We start from the raw sequence: 11,653 nt of genomic DNA, 5'->3' as shown, positions 1-11,653 counted from the left end.
TATCCCACAATGCCTGTTTTAGCCACTCTGGTCATCAGTTCAAACTCTACTGCCCTGGCCTCAGGTAACCAACCATGTGACCCGCCCTTTACATTCCCTGGGAATTTTAAAAATCCCCTTCCTGTTTGCTCAGCCCGGCGTGGCATGGAGTGCTATCAGCAAATCGTTCCAGGTGACCATGCCTCCACGCGCCAAGCGAGCCCCAGCATGGAGCAATGGCGAGTTGCTGGACCTCATCAGTGTTTGGTGGGAGGAAGCTATACAGTCCCAGCTGCGCTCCAGCCGTAGGAATTACGATATCTTCGGGAAGGTATCAAAGGACATGATGGAAATGGGCCATGACTGGGACGCCCTGCAGTGCAGGATTAAAATGAAGGAGCTGCGGCGTGCCTACCGTAAAGCCTGCGACACAAACGGCCGCTCGGGTGCTTCCCCTGCGACCTGCCGATTCTACAAAGAGCTGGATGCGATACTTGGGGTTAACCCCACCTCCACTCTGAGCACCACCGTGGACACTTCAGAGCCGGTGTGGCGGGGGGGAGGAGGAGGAGGAGGAGGAGGAAAACGGGAGTGAGGGTGGTGGGCCAGATGGAGACACCCCGGAATCCCTGGAGCCATGCAGCCAGGAACTCTTCTCGAGCCAGGAGGAAGGTAGCCAGTCGCAGCAGCTGGTACTTGGTGGAGGACAAACAGAAGAGCAGGTTCCCGGTAAGCGGGTTTTTTTTCGGGACAGAATTTTTTCGGTGCGGGCTCTTTGGGAGAGGAGGGTTAGGCATGCATGCCTAGATGCGGAATAGTGCATTGACGTGGTTTATCACATGGTGGTAATTGGCCTCGGTAATCTCCTCGAATGTCTCATCCAGAATGTGTGCAATGCGCTTGCGCAGGTTTATCAGGAGAGCCACCGTGGTCCTTGTCCCAGCCAGGCTAACGTGTCCGCGCCACTGTGCCGCAAGGGGCGGGGGGACCATTGCTACACACAGGCAAGCTGCATATGGGCCAGGGCGGAAGCCGCATTGCAGTAGAAGACCCTCCCTTGCTTCCCAGCTCACCCTCAGCAGCAAGATATCATCCAGGACGAACTCCTGTGGAAAATGTTGGGATAGTGTTCAGTGTAGGTGCCCCCTGCAGCTGTTGGCTCTCCCCAAGGCACAGAAACCCAGAGGACAGTGCAGCTCTGAAACAATCAGTCCCCCTTACTCACCATTTTGAGACTCCCTTGGGATATGTGTGCTCTGTTTCAGACGTGAAAATTATGCTATTGTGTAGACCCTGTGTGTTTTCTACTCCTTAAGTGCAGGGCAAATCATTACTCTGTCCGGTATAAACAATGCTGCCTCTGTTAAATGTTGCATTTTGCCTATACAGCTGCATCAACCTTGAGACCTCAGCCGTCCCTCTTATCGCCTGCTCAGAGACTGCAAAGACTCAGGAAGAGACCACGAAAAACCAAAGAAGACATGCTGCAAGAAGTGATACGGCAATCTATTAAAGAGAATGAGAAAGCACAGAACTGGAGGGAGAGAGAAAGCAGGATCTGCCAGGAAAACACAGCGCACTGGCGGCAACGCACGGAGCACCAGCAGCAAAGCACGGATCGGCTCATAAGCATCCTGGAGCGCCAAGCAGACGCTATCCAGGAGCTCGTAGCCATGCAGAAGAAGCAGTACCGCAAGCGCAAACGCCACCCCCCCCCACAGCCCTTGTCACAAAACTCTTTCCGTTGTGCCCCACTGTCACCTCCAACCCACTTTCCCCAACTTCCGTGTTCTTCATGCCACCAGCTGCCTCCAACACCAGTCTCTTCACCACCCAACCCTGAAAACCACAACCCTTACCCTCTGCACTCAACCCCCATCACCATGCAGTATAGCTATCCTGAAGAGCAACACTCACTGCACAGCACACCAGACAGGATATACGCGAATCTGTGATTGTACCGTTCCCCACTCCACCCCCTTGTTTCTTTTCAATAAATAATTTTTTTTCTTTTCAATACATGGATTTTTTGGCTTTGAAAACATTCTTTATTATTGCATAAAGTAAAAGACTCCTTAGCACAGGAAATAAACAGGCACTGCAAGTCTGCTTGTCTGCTTAGCAACACTGATTCCTAAAGATTGGAACTACTGCACTTCACTCCCGTGCAGGGCACCAGATATCACTGCTGGTTTTCAGCCTCAAATTGCTCCCTCAAGGCATCCCTAATCCTTGCAGCCCCGCGCTGGGCCCCTGTAATAGCCCTGCTCTCTGGCTGTGCAAATTCAGCCTCCAGGGGTTGAACCTTGGAGGTCCATGCCTGAGTGAAGCTTTCACCCTTCCCTTCACAAATATTATGGAGGGTACAGCACATGGATATAACCGCGGGGATGCTGTTTTCAGCCAAGTCCAGCTTCCCATACAGAGATCGCCAGCGGCCGTTTAAACGGCCAAAGGCACACTCCACAGTCATTCGGCACCGGCTCAGCCTGTAGTTGAACCGTTCCTTGCTGCTGTCAAGGCTCCCTGTGTAGGGTTTCATGAGCCAGGGCATTAACGGGTAAGCGGGATCTCCAAGGATCACAATGGGCATTTCAACTTCCCCTACCGTGATCTTCCGCTCTGGGAAAAAAGTTCCGGCCTGCATCTTCCTGAACAGCCAAGTGTGCTGAAAGATGCGTGCGTCATGCACCTTTCCGGGCCAGCCTGTGTTAATGTCAGTGAAACACCCATGGTGATCCACAAGCACCTGGAGAACCATAGAGAAATACCTCTTCCGATTAACGTACTCGGATCCTAGGTGGGGTGGTGCCAGAATAGGAATGTGCATCCCATCTATTGCCCCTCCACAGTTAGGGAACCCCATTTGTGCAAAGCCATCCACTATGTCCTGCACATTACCCAGAGTCACGGTTCTTCTGAGTAGGATGCAATTAATGGCCCTGCAAACTTGCATCAACACGATTCCAACGGTCGACTTTCCCACTCCAAACTGGTTTGCGACTGACCGGTAGCTGTCTGGAGTTGCCAGCTTCCAGATTGCAATAGCCACCCGCTTCTCCAGTGGCAGGGCAGCTCTCAATCTCATGTCCTTGCGCCGCAGGGTGGGGGCGAGCTCCTCACACTGTCCCATGAAAGTGGCTTTTCTCATCTGAAAGTTCTGCAGCCACTGCTCGTCATCCCAGACTTCCATGACCATGTGATCCCACCACTCGGTGCTTGTTTCCTGAGCCCAAAAGCAGTGTTCCACGGTGCTGAGCATGTCCGTGAATGCCACAAGCAATTTCGTGTCGTACGCGTTACGCGGCTCAATAGCATCGTCGGACTCCTCACTCTCACTGTCACTTTGGATCTTAAGGAATAGTTCGACAGCCAAACGTGACGTGCTGGCGAGATAAGTCAGCATACGCCTCAGCAGTTCGGGCTCCATTTCCCGCAGACAGATCGCGCTGCACAGAAACCGTTGAAAGATGACGCCAAAGGTGGACGGAAACAAAGGGATTTCTGGGATGTGAAGCGATGCATCACGGGGCGTTGGGACAGGACCCAGAATGCCCCGCACCCACGCCCCCTTCCCACAACCCACGGCGCCAGAATGGGAAGAGGTGCTCTGTGGAATAGCGGTGCCCATAATGCACCGCTCCCAATGGCGCAGCAAATGCTGCAAATGTGGCCACGACAGTGCGCTGGGCAGCTGTCAGTGTGGACAGACTGCAGCGCTTTCCCTACTCAGCTGTACGAAGATAGGTTTAACTCACAGCGCTGTACAGCTGCAAGTGCAGTCAAGGCCCTAGTAGCCATGACTCATAGGCTGGCTGAAACATTCACAGGAAGGCTAAGCTCTTCCATGGTCCATTGTTTTTGTTGATGAGCCGTCAGCGCTGTGTGACTTCTTCACTGTTGTACCTGAAAGGCTAGTTGTGGGTGTTACCCAGAGTAAGCACATTTGAAATACAGATACAGAGTCAATATCCATAACTTCAGATACAAACATGATCCATGCACACAAATAGGATAATCATATTCAGCCAATCATAACTTTTCCAATGACACTGCACATGACGCATCTTGCACAAAATACCTCATAATTATGTCCTAATCATTTTATACTCATACCACTATGCTGAATGGGGGTGTAGTGTCAGATAGGGCTTAATTTCAAGGCACAGGAGTTGGGAATGGAACTTCCCCTCTTTGTGGAACAGGAAATAACCCCCCAGCCAGGGCTGGGAAAACTTCTCAGATGCCCAGTGCTGGAGCCGGAATCTACTGACACTTCATTAGTTACCACCACCCCCAATCTTTGTGGCAACTGCAAACTTTATCAGTGATGATTTTATATTCTCTTCCAGGTCATGAATAAGAATGTTAAATAGCACAGAGCCAAGAACCAATCCTTGTGGGAACCCCCTAGAAAGAAATCCACTCAACCATGGTTCCCCATTTACAATCACTGTTTTTAATCTATTTAATATATGCCGTGTGTATTTTGTCTCTTTCTAGTCAAAATATTCTGCTGAACCAAGTCATATGCCTTACAGAAATCTAGGTATATTACATCAATACTATTAGCTGCAACCAAACTTTTGATCTCATCCAATACGGAAATCCTGTTAGTTTGATAGGATCTATTGTGTCTACACTTTTGCTAACGAGTACTAATTATAGTACCCTCCTTTAATCCTTTATTAATGAACTCCAGTATTGGCTGCTCCATTCTCTTGCTCAGTATCAATTTCAAACTAACACTCTTGTAATTAGCTGGGCCATCTCTTTTACACTTTTTAAATATTGGCACAGCATTAGCTTTATTCCACTTTTATGGAATTTCCTCAGTGTTCCAAGTCCTAATTAAAATCAACATTAACAGTCCACCACGCTCCTCCACCAGGTCTTTCAAAACTCTTGTTATCTGGATCCGCTGATTTAAACACATCTAACTGTAATACCTGCTGTTTAACATCCTCATGAGTTACTGTTGGAATGGAAAGAGTGTCGGCATCAACATCTTATGATATGAGCACATCATCTGTTTTTCCCCAAATCCAGGAGAGAAATATTTATTGAACACTTTTACCTCTTCTGCATTTTTTTTGATAATTCTGCCATTTCCATCTAGTAATTTACCACTACCATTGTTAGGATTAATTTTGTATTTAATATACTTTTAAAAACTTCTTTCTTATTTTCATTGATTGATCATTGATTTCTGATAGCTTCCCTTACCAATTTTCTAAAATTCTGACCTTCTAACTTATATTCTTTACTATTGACTTCCCCTTTCTTCCATATATTTTATTTGGAGAGTGTTGGGATTCCTACCAGGGAGCAACCAGCAGGGTCCAGAGACAGCCCCATCTCCTGTATCAAGCTCTGGCTAGTAGGTATGTGATAAATGTGAAGATGCTGCTTCCGTCTTTCAGCTGGGAGACACAAAGGTTCTCTCTTTCTACCTTCTAATGCCTTCTGGCTTCTCTAAGCAAGGTGGGGTGGGACACCGTTAACATGTGCCTCCCAGAGCGTCCATTTACCTGGTGCTGCTGTTCTGTTAATAGTGGGGTTGTGAATGGTGCAGCAGGTACTGAGTGTTGGACTCTTATTCTTTCAGGGGCCGGTGACTTTCGAGGAGGTGGCTGTGTATTTCACCAGGGAAGAGGGGGCTCTGCTGGACCCCACTCAGAGAGCCCTCTACAGGGATGTCATGCAGGAGAACTATGAGACGGTGGTCTTGCTGGGTAAGGAGTCCTGTCCCTTCAGATATTAGAAGCTGTGGGATCTCTAAAGAACCTGAGTAGTAATAACTTTATACCTTTATTCATCATACACGTTTTGACAAGTTTCCTTGCCCTCTTTTTTTTACCTTATCTCCCACCCACTAGTATAACTTTTGGACATGTGCCTTTTTGGTGCCATCGGTCATTTTAAAATTGCATTTAATGTACCCTTGGCTACATTAATAACTACATTAAAAACTGTAGCTTTCATGCCTTTTCCTCATTTTAAGAGGAAAATATACTGCCTGTAGAATTCTAAATTAAGTAAATAGGTGTATGACTCATGCATGGCTTGTGTGACAGTCAGATGAGCTCCTCTTTTGATAGGAGAGCATATAATGTTTCCATTCAGGACCCCATGGGTGAAGAGAGAACAGAGCCGTGGGAAGGAAAGAGAAGGGGGGAGTAGATAATTCTGGGGTGCCAGGACATGGGGAGGGTGTGTGCAGGATTCGAGGTAAGAAGGGACAGGGAGGGATGAGGTAGTGAGAGACGAGGAAGAAAAACAAGAAGTTCCCAAGGTGCCTGGAAGGTGATGCTGGCTGAGAGTAATGGGAAGAAGGGGAGGGGAGTGTGGAGGAAGGGCATCCAGGAAGTGGGCTGGGTGGGTCAGTGGGAGGGAGGAGAGGTTTGGGGATCTAGAGCTGTGGGGGATCCCAGGCCTTTAACCCCGAATCCCTACTCAAGTCTTGTTGCTTTAGAGCCTACACTCCAGTTTTATTTCTGTTCAGTTTCACTTCATTATACATTTCCCCCCCCAATATTATTATTTTAACTCTTGACCTCCGTCTCCCACTCATTACCCCCCTCTCCGTATAACCTCCCCATCTCTAGGCACAGCGTCCCTGGCTAACCATCCTGAGTCTTTGCTGCATTCCTCCCTCCCATAGCAGGGTGACTACCCAGGCACAAATGGGCACTTGGTTGATGATGTCACAGGGTGGTAGTGTAGCCTGTACAATTTTTACACCTATAAGATTACATATTGGGGTACAGTTTGCCCTTGTACATGGCTACTCAAAGTTAATGGAGGAGATGGAATTTGGTGAAACACACAGAAACTTGATTTAATACAGACAGTTATAATTGAAATCATAGGCAAAAATCAATACACATAACGATTAGAGTAAGATAAGTATATAAAGAGGGTCTTGCACTGTGCATACTTACAAATTATGGACACCATTGGAAACAAAATTTGAGGGGCAAGGGAGACCATCCACCCTGCTTCAGTATACACTGTCTCGGGGACCCGACAAAATTAAAAAATGGTAACTAGGAGAGGTATTTACTCCGCTTTCTTATGATAATAGGATGGCGATATACCATATCTGCTCCTTTACTCTGATTATAATAATGTCAATAGCTGCCCCAAACCATATGTAGCCTTTGGGAAGTCCATAATTAAGCACCAAGCATTAATAACTCATGATGTAGGTCGCTTATTTATTAATAATTCCAATATATGAATGCAGTCCAACTGCTAAGATACTTCATAGCAGCCTAATTGCTAAAGTCCGCCCCAAACTTACTTCCTTTCAGAATCCTGTGGCGTATTGAACCTGTTTATGGTTCCTCGTTAGTCTCTCAAAATGAGGGTGCAAAATATCTGACCTGGGATTCTCTACTTAGGCCTATTTAGATAAATCCCAGACTTCAGCATAACTACTCCCACAAAGCCTCAACCTAATATAAGGCCCTGAACTGTAGCAAGCTTATGCTATGTCTACAGTACCGCGGTAAGTCAACCTATGCTGCGCAACTCCAGCTACGTGAATAACATAGCTGGAGTCGATGTACCTTAGGTCAAGTTACCGCAGGGTCACTTACCTTAATCTTCTCGTCAGGGGTAGAGTACAGGGGTAGATTGGAAAGCGATCTGCAGTCAAGTTGGCAGGTCTTTACTACACCCGTTACATCGACCTCCGGTGGATCGATCTCAGAGCGTCGATCCCGGCTGTAGTGTAGTCCCTGCCCTTAATAACCCATTTATTTATGATCACCTCCTTGCCCCTCCATGCATGTTCCAAGCTAATAAGCAATACTTTGATAATGACATTTTACCTCTAGCGAGTATAAAATTGCCCACAAGACATGAGACTAGGTCATAGATCATAAAATCAGGTCGGGGTCAACAAGAGTGAGAGTTTGTAGAGAGTCTTGTCCCCCCTCTCCCCATGTGCAGCAACCAGAAGCTGTCTTCCCTCCAGGCTCCTTGGATCTTTGAGCCTGTCCCTCCTGAGGTTGCGTGGCCCAGTTCTTGTTCTTACATTCTCCTTTTCCGGAAGAATTTGAGGCTGTTGCTCTTGAATTTTAGTGTTTAATTCCCCAGCCTTCTTCACACTCTGGGGGAGTTTAATTCTCCCTCCCATTACACCTGAGTCACTAGATTTCCTAATTCCCCAAAATGTGCTTTTGCGATGTCACAGTTCTGAGGTAGCTAAGCCTTTGACCTGTCTCCATGGTCTGCTCAAGGAATGCTTCTCAAGTATCAGGTCTCTAGCCAGCCCCTTTCTATGGGTAGGGACCCGCATGCCTCTCCTTTTTGACCAGGGTTTGCGGATTGCAGCTTGTTCTCTACTGTGTTCACTGGACTAACGTCCAGTTCCTGTGCTTTGCTTTCTCCCTAAGGGCTGTGAGCAGCGTGTGTGTGTGATAGAGGTGGGAATTTTGGTGATACTTGTATGATGCCAATACACACCTCAGTTTCCCTCTGTGATTGGTATTGCTATGATTATAACGAGCGGGCGACATGAGGTGTTTTGTCATGTATCTGTCATGGGGTGCTATGAATGGGTCATTAAGGACTGGCTGGTACCAACCTACATCAGTGGAATACCCGACAGAGACAAGGGAATAATTGTCACCTGTCCATGGGAGGATCTCCGTTTGGCTGAGTGAAACATACATGGACTCGTTATGCTTTTGGGAGCAGGAAGAACTGGGCTCGCAGATGCAGGGAGCTCTACCGGAGTGAAGACAAATGGACAGTGAAAGGAAACCAAAGTGTTTTCTACAGCAGCAGGGCGCAAGGGCATTGGCCAGTATGGACTATATTGTCTTTATTGCTTCCCTGTGCTAGTCTAAGGACTTTCCAGTGCTGTGTTTCGGTTGACTAATAAACCCTGCTATGTTTTAAAAGTCTGCCCAGTGTCACAGCACAAACTTACTCTGTTCATTGAATGAGGAACTGTCTCTGAACAGGAGTGTAATTCAGCTGGACCTACTGGGTAGAGCTCACAGGTTGAAATAGGAGTGTTGAAGCCAGAGGCTCAGTCTCAGGTGTTGAAGTTACATGGCCTATCCTTGAGGAAGAGTGGGACCCCTTGGGGGTGTAGTGCACTCAAGAGGCACCTCCCAAGGACTGTTTAAAAGCCAGGGCATTGCACAGATCCTATGGATCCATGACATTGTGCCAGTGCACCTTATGGGGAAAAGCTATAAAACAAGAAAAGACTCTCTAAATGTGTATTTACCATCACCCCCTCATCAGTCCTCATAGGAATCCCTGATCAGTTCCAAAGTGTATTAAAACCTTCCTTAAAGGCTTACCTGTTGGTTATCAGGTCATGTCAGTTTTGTTAGCAGGCTTTCCCTTCACCCTCCCACTTCCCTGGTTCTTGTCACACAGACAGCAAGCAGCAAAAAGACCAGTAGTCCGAAGCGCAGAGAATGCAATGTTTATTGGGGTTAGTTTCCAAGCAGGCATATTCCGAAGCCCTTCAAACCAGTCGGGATTATCTCTATACACGATAGAGTCTGTTGCCCAGTGTTCCCTTCCCAGCTCTGATACCGCAGAGCGTTTTCCCCGTTTCCCCCATCCCAGCTCTGACGCCACAGAGCCTTGCCTGTGTCCCCATTCCCTGTTCCTGTTTCCCCCCTTTAAGAAACATGATTCCAATTTCCTTTCCCCCTCCTGTTTGATCTTGTTTATATAGTAATATTCTCGGCTATACCTTAACCAATCATTGTACTGAAATTTAACTAACCAATTCTAACATATTGTAACATAATTCTCTAACCAATTATATCCCACTACGTAATTTACTTACACCTAGCAACATTAATTTTACAGCAAACAAAAACAATTAGAGAACCAGACAGATTAACAAGGTAAAAGTGGTGGCCATAAAGATAAAACAATACAAAAATGAGGGTTTCACAACAACAACCATTGATAAGTGATTTCTTGGCAGACAGGATGCTATCAAACTAAGTTTTCTTTAACCATCTTAAAATATGTTTCTTTATCTGGTGGTGATGGGCACTATCCGGACAGGATTGTCTTCGTAACAGCCCAATAGCACATTATTTCAATGTGACTGGTTTGGGATGTGAGGATGTGACCCTACGCTTCCCAGCTTATGGCTGCCCCTGCTGCTAAACCAAAGGCCTTAGCCTAAGAACAAGGCCTCAGACTATCCTAGTGAGAGAAGACCCATACACAGGCAGACTGTGATTTTGATTCTTTGTTTTTATACCCCTGTAACTAGCTAAGTGATAAAAATACACCTAAGTTCTTAAAGTATAGGCTTTACAGGCAGGCCTGAATATCTCTATTCTAACAGTGCTTTCTACCCCTTCCCCCATTCTGTGTCTGTCTTGTCTATTTAGATTGTAAATTCTTCAGAGCATGGGCCATCTACTATTCTGTGTTTGTACTTTGCCTAGCACAATGGGGACCCACTGTTAGATGGTCCTTAGGCACTAAGGTAATGAATATGATTTATAATAATAATAACCCCCCTTCCACTTTGAGCCAAGGAAGATGGCCTTGGTATTTTACTGCTTAAAAATGAGCTGGGGTTAAAACCATGGAATATTCTTTGTGACAAGTATCCCACAAATTTCACTGACCTCCCTTGTTTTCTTTGCTTGGAGTAGGGTTTCCAGTTTCCAAACCTAATGTGATCTCGCAGCTGGAACGAGGGGAAGAGCCGTGGATCCCAGACCTCCAGGGCTCTGAGAAAGAAGTGCTCCTGAAAGCTGCCTTCACAGGTGAGGAATTGGTTAAACCAACTCAACAACTGTTTAGGAATGCAGGAAACAATTGGGATTCCCCAGAAAGACCCTGTGAGCTCTCCAAGTTCAGGATAGTTCCCTGCAGAATGGAATCATTATGGCAGATGTCACTCATGGCTTCCCACCTATTCTGACTGACAACTGGCAGCAGGTCCATCCCCGATCTCGCTTTGCCCTGAGTGTTCTGGTGAGATGCGGACCAAAACTGATCCCTTCCTCTCTCCTCTGGGGAAGGGTTTGGGGAAAATCAGCTCCTGATAGGTTTGATCTCTCCCACACATATTTTGGTTTGTTCATCCCTTTTTCCATTCCTCTCTCTCAGATTTCCTTTCTTTCCGGCACAGGGAGTGACCGATGTCTGGATTCTCTCTGTCTCCCATCAGGTGATGGGATGGTGAGTGAGAATGAGGAGGAGGAACCCCAGCAGGAAGATGCTGAGCAAGTAGAACCACATGGAATGTTATCAGGAAGATCCAAAGGGAATGTCTCAGGGAGTTGTGCACTCCGAGAAAAAGCAAAATCATGTGTGACTCAAGAGATGCCAGAGGAAAACTTCAGTAGCCTCTCAGACCTTATAACCTGCGACAGAATCAACTTGGAAGGGAGACACTACACATGCCATGAGTGCGGGAAAAGCTTCAGTTGGAGCTCACACTTTCTCACACATTGGAGAACCCACACTGGAGAGAAGCCCTACACGTGCTCTGAGTGCGGGAAAAGCTTTAGTCAGCGTTCAAACCTTATCACACATCAGAGAATCCACACAGGAGAGACGCCCTACACATGCGCTGAGTGCGGGAAAAGCTTTAATCGGAGCTCAAACCTTATCATACATGAGAGAATCCACACAGGAGAGACGCCCTACACGTGCTCTGAGT

General features: G+C 47.0%; 1 pseudogene; it reads left to right on the top strand.

The window, feature by feature from the left end:
- The window catches only part of LOC112124981, a 573,457-nt pseudogene that overhangs the window by 560,134 nt on the left and 1,670 nt on the right, over positions 1-11,653 (top strand).

This window comes from Terrapene carolina, unplaced genomic scaffold (assembly GCF_002925995.2).
Source record: "Terrapene carolina triunguis isolate 2854851 unplaced genomic scaffold, T_m_triunguis-2.0 Scaffold638, whole genome shotgun sequence".
In the NCBI taxonomy this organism is placed as follows: domain Eukaryota; kingdom Metazoa; phylum Chordata; order Testudines; family Emydidae; genus Terrapene; species Terrapene triunguis.
Note: the sequence above shows the minus strand (reverse complement) of the source record. Positions and strands in the feature narration are given on the sequence as shown.